A 12,303-nucleotide genomic window follows, 5' to 3' on the forward strand; every position below is an offset into this window, starting at 1 on the left:
CACACACACATATGCACACAGAGAGAGACCCGCAAAGATAGTGATTAAAAATGATGACAGGATAGTACTGATGAACCTATTTTCAGAGCAGCAATTAGTCTGTGTCTATTAGATTCAGAGAAGAGACTTATGGACATGCCTGGTGGGGGGGGGGGAGGAAGGAGAGGGTGGGGGGAGGAAGGAGAGGGTGGGATGTATGAAGACAGTAACATGGAAACATACATGACCGTATGTAAAATAGGTAGCCAATGGGAATTTGCTGCATGACTCGGGGAACTTAAACCGGGGTTCAGAAACAACCTAGAGAGGTGGAATGGGGAGGGAGGTGGGCGGGATGTTCAAGTGGGAGGGGACATGGGTAAACCTATGGCTGATTCATGCTGATGTTTGATGGAAACCAACAGAATACTGTAAAGCAATTATCTTTCAATTAAAAATAAGTAAATTTTTTAAAAAAGAAAAAAATGATGATAGTGGTAATAGCTGAGTGGTTGAATTGTATTTTAATTTTTTTTATCAGTATTTTCAAAATATTCTACAGTGTTCATGTGTTCAAGGGTGGCTCTGACAGCACCAGGCTGCCAAAGCAGAGAGTCTGCAAGAAGTGGGAGCATCACTTAACTGCCTGTCCAAATGAGCGTGTATTTTTCTCTGATCTGAGAGGTCCGGCTGTCAGTCCCCTCTGGGAGATCGGCTTACCTCTAACCTCTAAGTAGCCCATCTGGGCTCTAAAATCTCTAAAATCACATGGGTTTTCCCAGTGAGAAGATACAGCCTGCAACCAGAGAAGGAAATTAAATGCTTTTCGCAGTCAATTTCTCCATCTCCAAATTTGAATCATTCTAATAGGGCTACCTGCTGATTTATGTTGCTTGAAAAAAGATTAAAAGGAGTTGATTCTATGAAGTTATCAGTAGATTTTAATGGGGGGAGGGGAATGCAGTGTTTATACTGCTTTCTAATCTCTGATCTTTAGGTCCTTTTTGATATTGTTTCTTGCTCTCTGACCATCCTTTGAGGTAGGATTCAGGTAGGATTTAGGTAAGGAAAGGAGAAGACTATAGAAAATCTTTACATTCACTCAAGAATATTTTCTGATTTTTAGGAGGGGCGGGGTAGGGGGCAGCCCTCCTGCCCTTCTCTGGTTTTTTTTGCTCACAATAGGATTAGAGGGACTTTCATCTTTTTTATCAACTTGTGGTGTCTTTGGCTACTGCCTCCCTTAATAGCTTCAGCCCAAGAAAGGGAGACAAGCTCCTGTCACTGCCCAGAGCCTGCAGTGATCCTCGGATCACGTTTATTGTCGGGTGGACCTACGAAGCCCCTACACATCCGGGACCTGAGAACACAAGCCTCTTCCCAGTTACCCCATCACAGAGCAGAGCCTGCTGGACCTGGTTCCCTTCCTGTGATTCTGTGCCCACCGCTGGGTCTGTGATGCAAGCCGGCCAGCCTGGCCCACAGGGCTAGTGGGGAAGTGGGCTTAGAGAAGGCTCTGTGGTTTCCAGCCAGTCTAGATTTGAGGAAACAAGAAGGAAACTCCGTATTTCCTCCTGACCTGAGGCCCCATGCCCTTTCCAGTTTTTATGAAAGAAGCCTTCTTTGGGGGGAAGGGTGGTTTATGATGCTTTGTTGTTGTTCAGTCTCTAGGTCATATCCGACTCTTGGCGACCCCGTGGACAATAGCCCGCCAAGATCCTCCTGGACTGTAGCCCTCCAGGCCCACATCTACTGCATTGCAGGCCGATTCTTTGCTATCTGAGCCACCAGGGAAGCCCCCAGTATAAAACAAAGAGTTAAAAAGAAAAAGTGGAAGTCAACCAGAAGGTTAATATACTGAATCCTGATACAATGTTCTCTGTCCTACCTCAGAAAGGGTGCAGCCTGGAAGGGTCTCAGGTAATGAAAGTATTGGAGTTTTAAAGTGGAGAAATATAAAAAGGTTGAAAAAGGTTTCAAAGTCTTCTTTATAGCTTCCACTAAGTCCTGCTTCTCTGGTAGAATTCCATGTTCTCACATTTCAGTCGAGGTGTGTGCTGTTCAGTCATGTCAGTCATGTCCCCATGGGCTGTAGCCCGGCAGGCTCCTATCCATGGGATTTCCCAGGCAAGAATACTGGAGTGGGTTGCCATTTCCTTCTCCAGGGAATCTTCCCAACTCAGGGATTGAACCCCGGTCTCCTGCATCACAGGTGGCTTCTTTACTGTCTCTGCAACAAGGGAAGCCCTTCAGTTCAGGTAGACCTTGATAACCAGGTAATCAATCAGTTTTTTTAAATGTGCTGGATGATTAAGATGGAGAAAATGGGACTTAACCTAGTCTTAAAGAATGAGTAGCATTTGGGTGGGTGGGTGCTATCATCTGAAATGTTTGTGTCTTCCTAAAATTCATATGTTGTCCTCTTGACCCCTAAAGGGGATGGTATTAATAGGTGGGGCCTTTCTGAGATGCTTAAACCAGGGGGGAGCCCTTGTGAATGGGATTAGTGCCCTTATAAAACAGGCTCTGGAGGGATCTCTAGCCCCTTCCTGCACGTGAGGACACAAGAGGTCTACAACGCAGAAGAGGGCCCTCAGCCAATCATGCTGGCACCCTGCCCTTGGACTTCCAGGCTCCAGAACTGTGAGAAATGACTTTCCATTGCTTATAAGCTACCCAGTCTGTGATATTCTGTTACAGCAGCCTGAATGAACTAAGACAGTGGGGATGAGATGAGCATGGCAGTCCCAGGAGAGGATTCCTGCGTGCTTCTACTAAACACAATCTAGGATTACCACCCTTTCTCAGGTGAGCCCCCTTGGTTTCAAGCAACAAAAATAAACTCAGCCTAGCTTGGTGAAAAGGGAAATATTTGTGGAAGAAATAATGAATGGGCTATCTCATGAGCCATCCCCTCAGTTTCAACCACTTGCAAAGACTAACTGGCTTTCTCTGACTCCCAGTTCTCAGAAACAGATCTGATTGGACCAATTCGACTTACATGGTCACCCCAGTCAATTGACTCTTGCTGAGAGTCTGGATCCCATGGGATAAACATGGCTGCTTTGAGCAACTACAAAAAATGAAGGCCAGTACAAACTGGACTACACTAATGCCACAGTTCCTTCACATGCTCCAGGTTCCTGCTGTCCTGGAGTTAAAGATTCAGCTGAAATCTGTGACTGAGTAGAAATCTTAATTCAATGTGGAAAATATGGCTGCCAGACTTAGCAAATAAAAGTACAAGATGCCCAATCAAATTTGAATACTTAACAAAAAAAATTTATACCATGTGATATTTGGGACCTACTTATACTAAAAAAATAAAGCTTCATTGTCTGAAGTTCAAGCGTAACTGAGCACCCTATATTTAACTGCCAAACCGAGTGGAAAGCTGGTCCTTTTGTGAGACTCTGAATTCTTGACATTTCCAAAATAATAATCACATCTCTGGGAATTTAAGCACCCAGGACAGATGTAAGGGTTTTCAATATGCCACATCGAGGACACTGTGAATGAAGCCAGCATCCTGAGAGCAGGAGGTGGACCTGCATAATTATCAGTGAGTTAAATTGCTTTGTTGCAGAGAGCCAGCTTATTAAACATGCATTTCAATTTTGGAGTGGTTGGCTGAAGAACTTGATTATCAACAGATGGGAAATCCCTCGCTGCAGCCGTGACCTTTACCTGTCATGTTGGCACACAGGACCACATCCAGATGACACTAGGAGAACTTGATGCCAGCATCCAGAGCCTCTGGACAGGGCACCCTGGGCTTCCCTAGGGCTGGGATGGGAAGGTGGAGGGCCACGATGTTTACCTAGCTGGGTATATGGCCTCCTTGGCTTAAATGGGTCTTCTTACGACTTCACTCTTCCCTCTCCGTGAAAACAACACTGTTCTTAGTTGTTAAACAAACTTGGGTCCCTGTCCTGCTGCTACCCCTTACAAGCTTTATGAGCCAGAGCAAATCATACAACTACTTTGAGCCTTAATTTCCTCATCTATTAATTGGGAATAATAATATTACCCACTTACAAGGTTATTGGGAGGAATCAGTGACCTCCTGTCTGTTTAAGTGTCAGATTCCATGGACCCCAGCCCCTCCAACTTGTCCTAGTCTCCCTCTTTCCTATTATCTAGGTCCCCAAGGTCAGTCATTTTAGTAATATCCTCCCAGCTACCTCAAAATGTGTGCCTTTTTTACAATTCTGCTCTGTTTATTGGCAAGCTTATGGATTTGTTGTCCCACTGTCTCTACCTCTGGACCAACCAGCTTGCTGGCATCAAATCAGAAATCATGTTAATAAGTCAAATCATATTATCCAACCTCAGACGGCCTCTCCTTGTACTTAATAATCCTACTGTTCTCCAGTAGATGCACATCTCAGAGGCTTCATGACTACCACAGCATCCAAAATATTGCTTATATTTTGCTTTTTAAATAACATTAAATAGTATATTGGGCTTCCCCAGCCACCCAGGGGTAAAGAACCTGCCTACAATGCAGGAGATGCAGGCTTGATCCCTGGGTCAAGAAGATCCCCTGGAGGAGGGGATGGCAACCCACTCCAGTATTCTTGCCTGGAGTATCCCATGGACAGAGGAGTCTGGCAGTCTATAGTCCATGGGGTCTCAAAGAGTTAGACATGACTGAGTGACTAAGCACAGCATATTTTATCATTATCATGATTATTATTGGTGAGGGAGCAGAGCATAAGTACAGGATAGGGAATTGAGGTCTTCTGAACTTCCTTACTCAGAATCCTACCTTAAAGTCAGCTCCTTCATAGGACTTCCTTGGTGGTCCAGTGACTAAATCTCCACATTTCCAATGCAGGAGGCCTGAGTTCAATCCCTGGTCAGGGAACTAGATTCCACATGCCTCAACTAAGAGTTCACATGCCACAACTTAAGATCCTGCATGTCGAAACTAAGACCTGGCACAGCCAAATAAATATACTTTTAATATAGGTCTTTTACCTCTTTTTTAAAAACAACTTTTATTTTATTTTTGGCTGTGCTGGGTCTTCATTGCTTTGCATGGGCTTCCCCTAGTTGCAGAGTGGGAATTACTCTTCGCGGCAGTGCAGGGGCTCCTCGTGGCGGCTTCTCTTGCTGAGATCACAGCCTCTAAGTGCTCAGGTCTCAACAGTTGCCGCACATGGGCTCTAGAGTGTAGGCACAGTCGTTGTAATGCAAGGGTTCTCTTAGCACGTGCAATCTTCCCAGATCAGAGATCAAACCTGTGACCCCTGCATTGGCAGGCGGACTCCCCATCCATGGCACCATCAGGTAAGTCTAAAAATTTGTTTAAATTAAATAAATAAATAAAGTCAGCTACTTCTTAAGGTCACCAGTGGTGCCCGGGGCCCTCTGCCTATTGACTGCATGCAGGTGCGTACTCAGTAGCTTCAGTCCTGTCTGACTCTCTGCGACCCCATGGACCATAGCCTGCCAGGCTCCTCTGCCCATGGGTTTTCCCAGGCATGAATACTGGAGTGGGTTGCTGTGCCCTCCTTCACGGTATCTCAGGACCCAGGGGTCAAGCCTGTATCTGCTGCACTGGCAGGCGGATTCTTTACCTTGTCATATTGTCTAAAAATCCCCATTTGTCTATGTCATATTTGGAGTTGAACCCCATGTCTCTCCCCTGTTGCAATATCCCATCCCAATAGTCATAAATGTCTCCCTTATCATTTTAACAAGTGTTAGAATAATTATTTAACAGTTAATAACACCTGGAGCATGTCTTTTAATTCTGAGGAAGCCTATGCTCCACCTAAGACCAAGGAGTCAGAACCATGGGCATGGTTCTGATGTGCACCTGGATTGAGAAACACTGGCCCAGAAGGTCTGCACAAATCTCCTGTGAGGTGGACTGGCTCTTCGACTGGAGGGTCCCTTGAATTCTGGCTGGGTTGACCTTCACCTCTGTCTCAGAGCAGCCCTGTCCCCTTTGTCCAGTCCCGCCAGACACTGCGTCCCTCCTCCATACATCTGCTCACACTAGCTTCCCTTTCTGAAATGCCCGCTCTATGCCCCCTGACCACCAGGGGAAGATTGCTCACACTGAAGAGCCCACCTCAAACATCACCTCCCCCAGGGAGCCACCCCCAATTCTTCTTGCCAGGGATATAATGATCCCTTCCTCCTTCCGTCCCCACAGACTTGTCAACCAGGTATCACCACGTGGCCTTCCCTAGCACACCTGGGTGTTACTGCATCCAAGATCATACCGCTCGCCACTCAACAGCCCAGAAATCACAAAAACAAGTTCTTGGGGCAAGGAATGATGATTTGGAAAGCCAGCTGAGAAGATGGTGGGGTTCATGCCCCAGAGAACCATCTTGCCTGAGTTAGAATTCAGGCTGCTTTAATATTACAACAGGAGGCAGTAAAGTCAAACACCTCCTGGTTGCCATCAGCCCCCAGAGGGCATGTGTTCATTTCTTCCTCCCGGCAGTTATGCACAGGTGGGCCTGGTCAGGAGGCTCTGAGCCAAACAAAGGTATTTTAGCTCAATGTTTATTCCCTGGGAAGCAAGTTTCCCAGAGATGGGCCCTCGTTTATAATTTAAGCTTATAGGCAACATCCCTTTAGCGATTAACTTAGAATACAAAGGTTCTTCCCCGTCACACTGGGACTTCTTTTGCCCTGTCCGCAGGCCTGACAATGCACAAAGCAAGCCACAGCGTGGCTGATGTCACTAAAACATCAAAATGAAATGCGGCTCCTCACCAGCCACCCTGGCTAAGGGCGTAAAGAGTAGGACTTGATATTCATGTCAACAGATACTAGGTTTTCAGAAATTACCCATCTGAAATTAATACTGACACCTGAAAAGATAAAAACAAAAACTTTCCATCAGGCAAAATGAAACTTATTATATCTGCCAGAAAACTGTAAACTTGGATAAACCTCAGTATTGAACACATAAATTTGTTGATAGCAAATATCAGGAATCTTACAAGACAGAGCATGGAACTCAGTGTCAGGAAATCTGGACTATAAATGAATTCAGCCACTTTCTAAGTGTGTAACTTTACGTAAGATACTTAATTCCCATGAGCCTCACATTTCTTATCTATAAAGCAGGGATTGTAATATTACTTCATCTACTTTCTCCAACAGGTTGCTTTAGTCATTAAATAAAATAAAACCTGGAAAATCATATTTCCTTTCATTGTGAAGCTCCATACAAACACAAGGAAGAATTTTAAATTCTTGCTAATTACTTGTGCTTTGCTTTTTCCCTTAATCAGTATCAACACTTTCACATTAGTATGAAACAGATCGAGATGTCCATTCAGGAACAACTAAGAAGGAAGGTTTATTTTAGAAAGACCGTGGGATGTTGTTAGAAGATTATGTCTTTCCTCTTAAGAAATAATATGCAAATAACTTTATCTGGCTGACATTTTTCCATATAAACTGTAATAGAAACTATCTTGGACCTGTATAATACACTTATGTCTAAATTGTAAATAATAACTAAGGGGAAAGAATAGCTAAGGAAAGTAAAGGAAAGGACAACACATGATGAAAACTGCAATCTCAAACGTGTTGAGGATCCAAAGCAGGCCATGTGTATATAAACAGATGTATATTGATATTTATCATTGTGCTCGATTCTCCTCTTCCTTATCCGTCTTCTCCCTGTATAAGTCAAATCTTTCCTTTTTTTTTTTTTTGTATCAACGAGGTTTGGAGATATGAACACACTGGCAGTGTATGTGTGTTTTCTTTGTGTTTTGGTCATGCTACACGGCTTATGGGATCCTAGCTCCCCGACCAGGGATTGAGCCCAGGAGCTTGCAGTGACAGAGCAGAGTCCTAACCACTGGACCACCAGGGAATATTTTGTGTGTATGGATATGAGTGTTTGTGTGCATATGTGTGCTAAGTCGCTTCAGTCGTGTCCGACTCTTTGAGATCCTGTGGACGGTAGCCCGCCAGGCTCCTCTGTCCATGGGATTCTCCAGTCAAGAATACTGGACTGGGTTGCCGTGTCCTTCTCCAGGGGATCTTCCCAACCCAGGGATTGAACCTGCATCTCTTACATCTCCTTCATAGGCAGGCAGGTTCTTCACTGCTAGTGCCACCTGTGTGAGTGTTTTTTCCCTCTAGTCTGTTTTTTAAGTTTGGCTGATTTATACTGTTTTAGGTGTATGGCAAAGTGGTTCAGTTATACCTATGTGTGTATATATATACACATATATATATATATAAGGTGGACAAGGTATTGTTCAAAATGGCATCTCACATGCCCCCAGTAAAACGCTGGTCCTCTGAGTCTCGGGTATTTCGGATAAACATCAACTGCTTCATGCCCAGTTCTCTCATCACTTGGGTCAACTCAGCATAGGTATACCATTTACTCAGGATATTCGGGAGCTCTCCCACATTCATCCATGTGGTGCGGATGGCAATGTTAATCCATGCCATCAGGGTGTGCATTTGCATGAGTCGCCTAGCGTTCTGCAACATTTATCTCAATGAGGGATGAGTGGTTATAGAGGCTAACTGTTCTCTCTCTTCCCCAGAACAAATGATACTGTCCGCCCCTGCGTCCCAGAGTCACAAAAGCCATGCTACCAAGGGTTCCCCTTGCTTTTGCCGCAACTGCTTACCCAAGCCAACCAACTCTGCCTGAGTATTTGGTCGATACGTTGTGAACTCAGTCACATTGGGGGTCCCATGAGGACGCTCCCCCCACCCCAGGGGTGATAGGTTGCTTGCGCTTCACTTTCTGCACAACTGGGGCCCCACTGACAAGCGGAGACCTGCGGTCTCACCAGGTTCACCGTCATCGTCCCTCCTTACCTCATAGTCCGAGGTGCTGGGCTCCTCAAGGCCACGCATCTCTTGCTCCAGCATGCGTACACGCTGCTCTAGCCCTTCCTCCCGTCTCTGCAGTTCATGCACTGGCACAGCATCATGGCAGGCACTGTCCATATTCACCTTCAAGGAAGTCGAGAAAATCCACCCCAAGGTGCCAGTGGCGGCCCGTGCCGCTTTGTCTGCAAACTGGAACCCACCGCCTGTAACGCCTTTTCAACACTATCCGGTGACCTGTCCGCTGCCTCCCAGCCTTCCACTGGGTACCACATGCTGAGTGGTGGCCACCGGCTTCCTCCTTCCACCGGAGCCTCAGGCTCCCCTACCTGCTGGGCATCCTGCCAGGTATCCTGCCAACTACACCAGTTGTCTCACTGTTTGCAAATTCGCTGAACCCAGGGTAGGCAAGACACAAGTGGGGAAGCCGGAAGAAAACTCAAAGGGGTGTGGGAACTGCAGACATGTGTTTTCTCTCTGGGCTGGTGCAGCAGCAAAAGGGGTTTCTCAGGTGGGGCTCATATAGGTCTACAGAACAAAAGTAGCCGGTGGCCAAGCAAGTACATCGTGACCCACATGTGCGGTGCTATCAGTGTTCTAGCTGTTACATAACCATGCAAAATCATTGTTTACAGGATACGGGGCGAGGGCGAGAGGGCGTGGGCCGAGAGAGTCTGCCTGATGCCATCTTGGCTACGTGCTATTTCCCCACACATATATAAGTGATATATGATATTTGTCTCCCTCCCTTTAGTTTTTTGTGGTTGGTTGCTTGCCTGGGGTGGTGGTATTTAACCTTATCTTTGACAAGTCATGTGGTATTAAAGTCTGAGATACTTGGGTATCACAAGTTGCTACACAGCTCTCTGGTTAGGATACAAGGGACATAGACTAGTTCTGGATGACAAGTTCTAGAAGCAGCAGAGTTAGCCAGGGAGATAAGTATTTTCTTCAAAGTTTTCTTGATGTAGAAGAAATTTTACAGATCATCTAGTCCAACCCTATGCACTTTCTCATTCTACAGATAAGGAAATCAAGAATGATCAGAGAGGGGAAAGTGACTTTCTTAAGATCACAGAGCTTTTACACGTCTTTCCTAAGCATCTTCCCTGTGCAAGGCATTATTCTGAGGCAGAATAATGGGACCTGGGGCCCTTTGCTGCAGTGCGGCAATCCTTGCACCTGGACATACCTCTCCTTGAGTTACAAAATACGAAGAAAATTTATGAAATTAAAAATAACTGCGTGCATGTGCAGTTGGAACAAATTCTGGACCAAAAGTCATGACTCTGCAACCCATGGACTATAACCTACCAGCTTCCTCTGTCCATGGAATTTTCCAGGCCAGAATACTGAAGTGGGTAGCCCTTCCCATCTCCAGGGGATCTTCCCAATCCAGGGATCGAACCCAAGTCTCCTGCAGCTCCTGCATTGGCAGGCAGATTCTTTACTACTGTGTGACCTGGCAAGCCTAAAAGTTACAAAGACAAAACTAAAACAAAAACCCAACTGCCATTCTGGAGAGCTACAAGCAAAAAATCTCAAGTGTTGGAAGCAAAAGCAGGGTACTGCCCATACCCCATGCACTCGACACCACAAAGGGGTGGGCAAACTGCCTAAGCCACCCCTCCAGCCCGACCCCTGGACACACTCCTACCCTCTCCCCATCCATGGAAGGAATGAGCTTGCCCCCACTCAGGGAGTCAGCAAGCAAGGGAACTTACTTTTTTGCTTCCTCCTGCATCTAGCAGGAGCCCCAGTAAACCCTTACCTGAATTTCTTGTCTGATCTCTAGTCAATTTCTATTGATTGGGGAAGAACAAAAACCCTGGACAGTATCAATTCTATTGCTTGAGATGATTCCAGGATGAAAAAGAGCATGATCTCCATCCTCAAGGAGCCGAGGGTCTCATAGGGGAGCATGTAACATAAAGCAGTGAAATCACGACTAAGAAGAAATGCCTGAGAAGGCTGGAAGAACTGAAAGACTTTCTGATTGGGAAACGAGACAGGGTTTCACGAAGAACGTGGCATCTGTGCTGAACGTCACAGGACGAAACCCCTGGGGACACATGGCACCCACACTGGAATATTTATTGTGTCACTGGTTGTCTCAGGCACCCCCCTTGGAAAACAAAACCAGAATACTAGGAGATTAAAAAAATAACAATAATAAGGCAAGAAGGGAAATTGAGAAGAAACAGACTGGGAAAGGACAAGCAGAAAGCAGTACGTTGAAGGTAATAAAGGGAACATTGTTTTTAGGAAAAAAATAAACACAAAACACCTGCTGGGGGCTCACATCAATTTAAAATGCAAAAAGAAAATCAAAGAGTAGGTCTTTTCTGATCATGCTAAGAAGTTAAAGCAACTTGGTAGGATTATTCAACATAGTTATGGTGCACTAACCTTCTCAGATGTATAAACTATCCATTAGATCCATACTTGAGTTAAGGCAGAAAAGACCAGATAAGAGGGAAAAATACAAAGAAAAACAACTTTGAACTACATTTCAAAATGTGCAGGGGTTGGAAGAAGAGCCACTTGTGTGTGGAGATCCTAAGCCCTGCCGCAGGGGGCCAGATCAGCCTGGAGAATAGGAACCTGAGAGATCAACATGCATGATGTCATCAACATGAGTGATTGATTATTAAAGGCCCGGGGTGGGGTAAGATGACCCAGCGAGAGTGCGTGGGGTGAGAGGAGAACCTGGGCCAGGATCTGGGAACCTCTGACCTCTCCAGGGCAGGCAGTAGCAAGGAAGAGTCAGTGGTGACTTAGGTGATTTCCAGGGGAGCAGAGGGCAGAGTGCAGTGGTTTGAGGTAGATGTAAAACAATGAGAAAGCAAACCAAAAAATGTCTTTAAAGCCACCCTCCTGGCAGCTCTACAGGGGACAATAGCTTCTCCCTCCGGCAGTGGGCATGACTGCAGAATAATTAAACCCTGCCACACACACTGGAGAGCCAGACACTCCCACGGTCCAAAGGAGGAAGCTCACAGGCAGCTCTTGGAGGGTGATTTGCCATCAGACAGCTTTAAAGCTTCAGGAAGTGCTTTACTGTCTGTGTGTGAGCATGCTAAGTCGCTTCAGTTGTGTCCAACTCTTAGGGACACTACGGACGCACCAGGCTCCTCTGGACCTATGGACTGACTAGGACCCATGGGATTCTCCAGGCAAGAACACTGGAGTGGGTTGCCATGCCCTCCTCCAGGGGATCTTCCTGACCCAGGGATGGAGCCTGCATCTCCAGCAACTCCTGCATTGCAGGCAGATTCTTTACCACGGAGCCACCAGGAAAGCCCATTTCACTCCCTACACACCCCCAACCATGTGCACGCACACACACACACACACACATACACACACACAGGAATAATACATTTTAAATTGTATTTATTCATTTGTTGGCTGCACTGGGTCTTCATTGCTACTTGTGGGCTTTCTCTGGTTGTGGCGAGTGAAGGCCACTCTTCGTTGTGGTGT

The 12,303-nt window shown here is 45.9% G+C and overlaps 1 long non-coding RNA gene across 1 annotated transcript; it reads left to right on the top strand.

Annotated features, from left to right (window-relative positions):
* Positions 1–2,150: 2,150 nt before the first annotated feature.
* LOC122450868 lies at positions 2,151–3,110 on the top strand. Its single transcript, XR_006272246.1, has 3 exons — positions 2,151–2,255; positions 2,680–2,787; positions 2,943–3,110. It is a non-coding gene; the product is annotated as an uncharacterized LOC122450868 (long non-coding RNA).
* The last annotated feature ends 9,193 nt before the right edge of the window (positions 3,111–12,303 follow it).

Source organism: Cervus canadensis, chromosome 12 (assembly GCF_019320065.1).
Source record: "Cervus canadensis isolate Bull #8, Minnesota chromosome 12, ASM1932006v1, whole genome shotgun sequence".
NCBI lineage: Eukaryota > Metazoa > Chordata > Mammalia > Artiodactyla > Cervidae > Cervus > Cervus canadensis.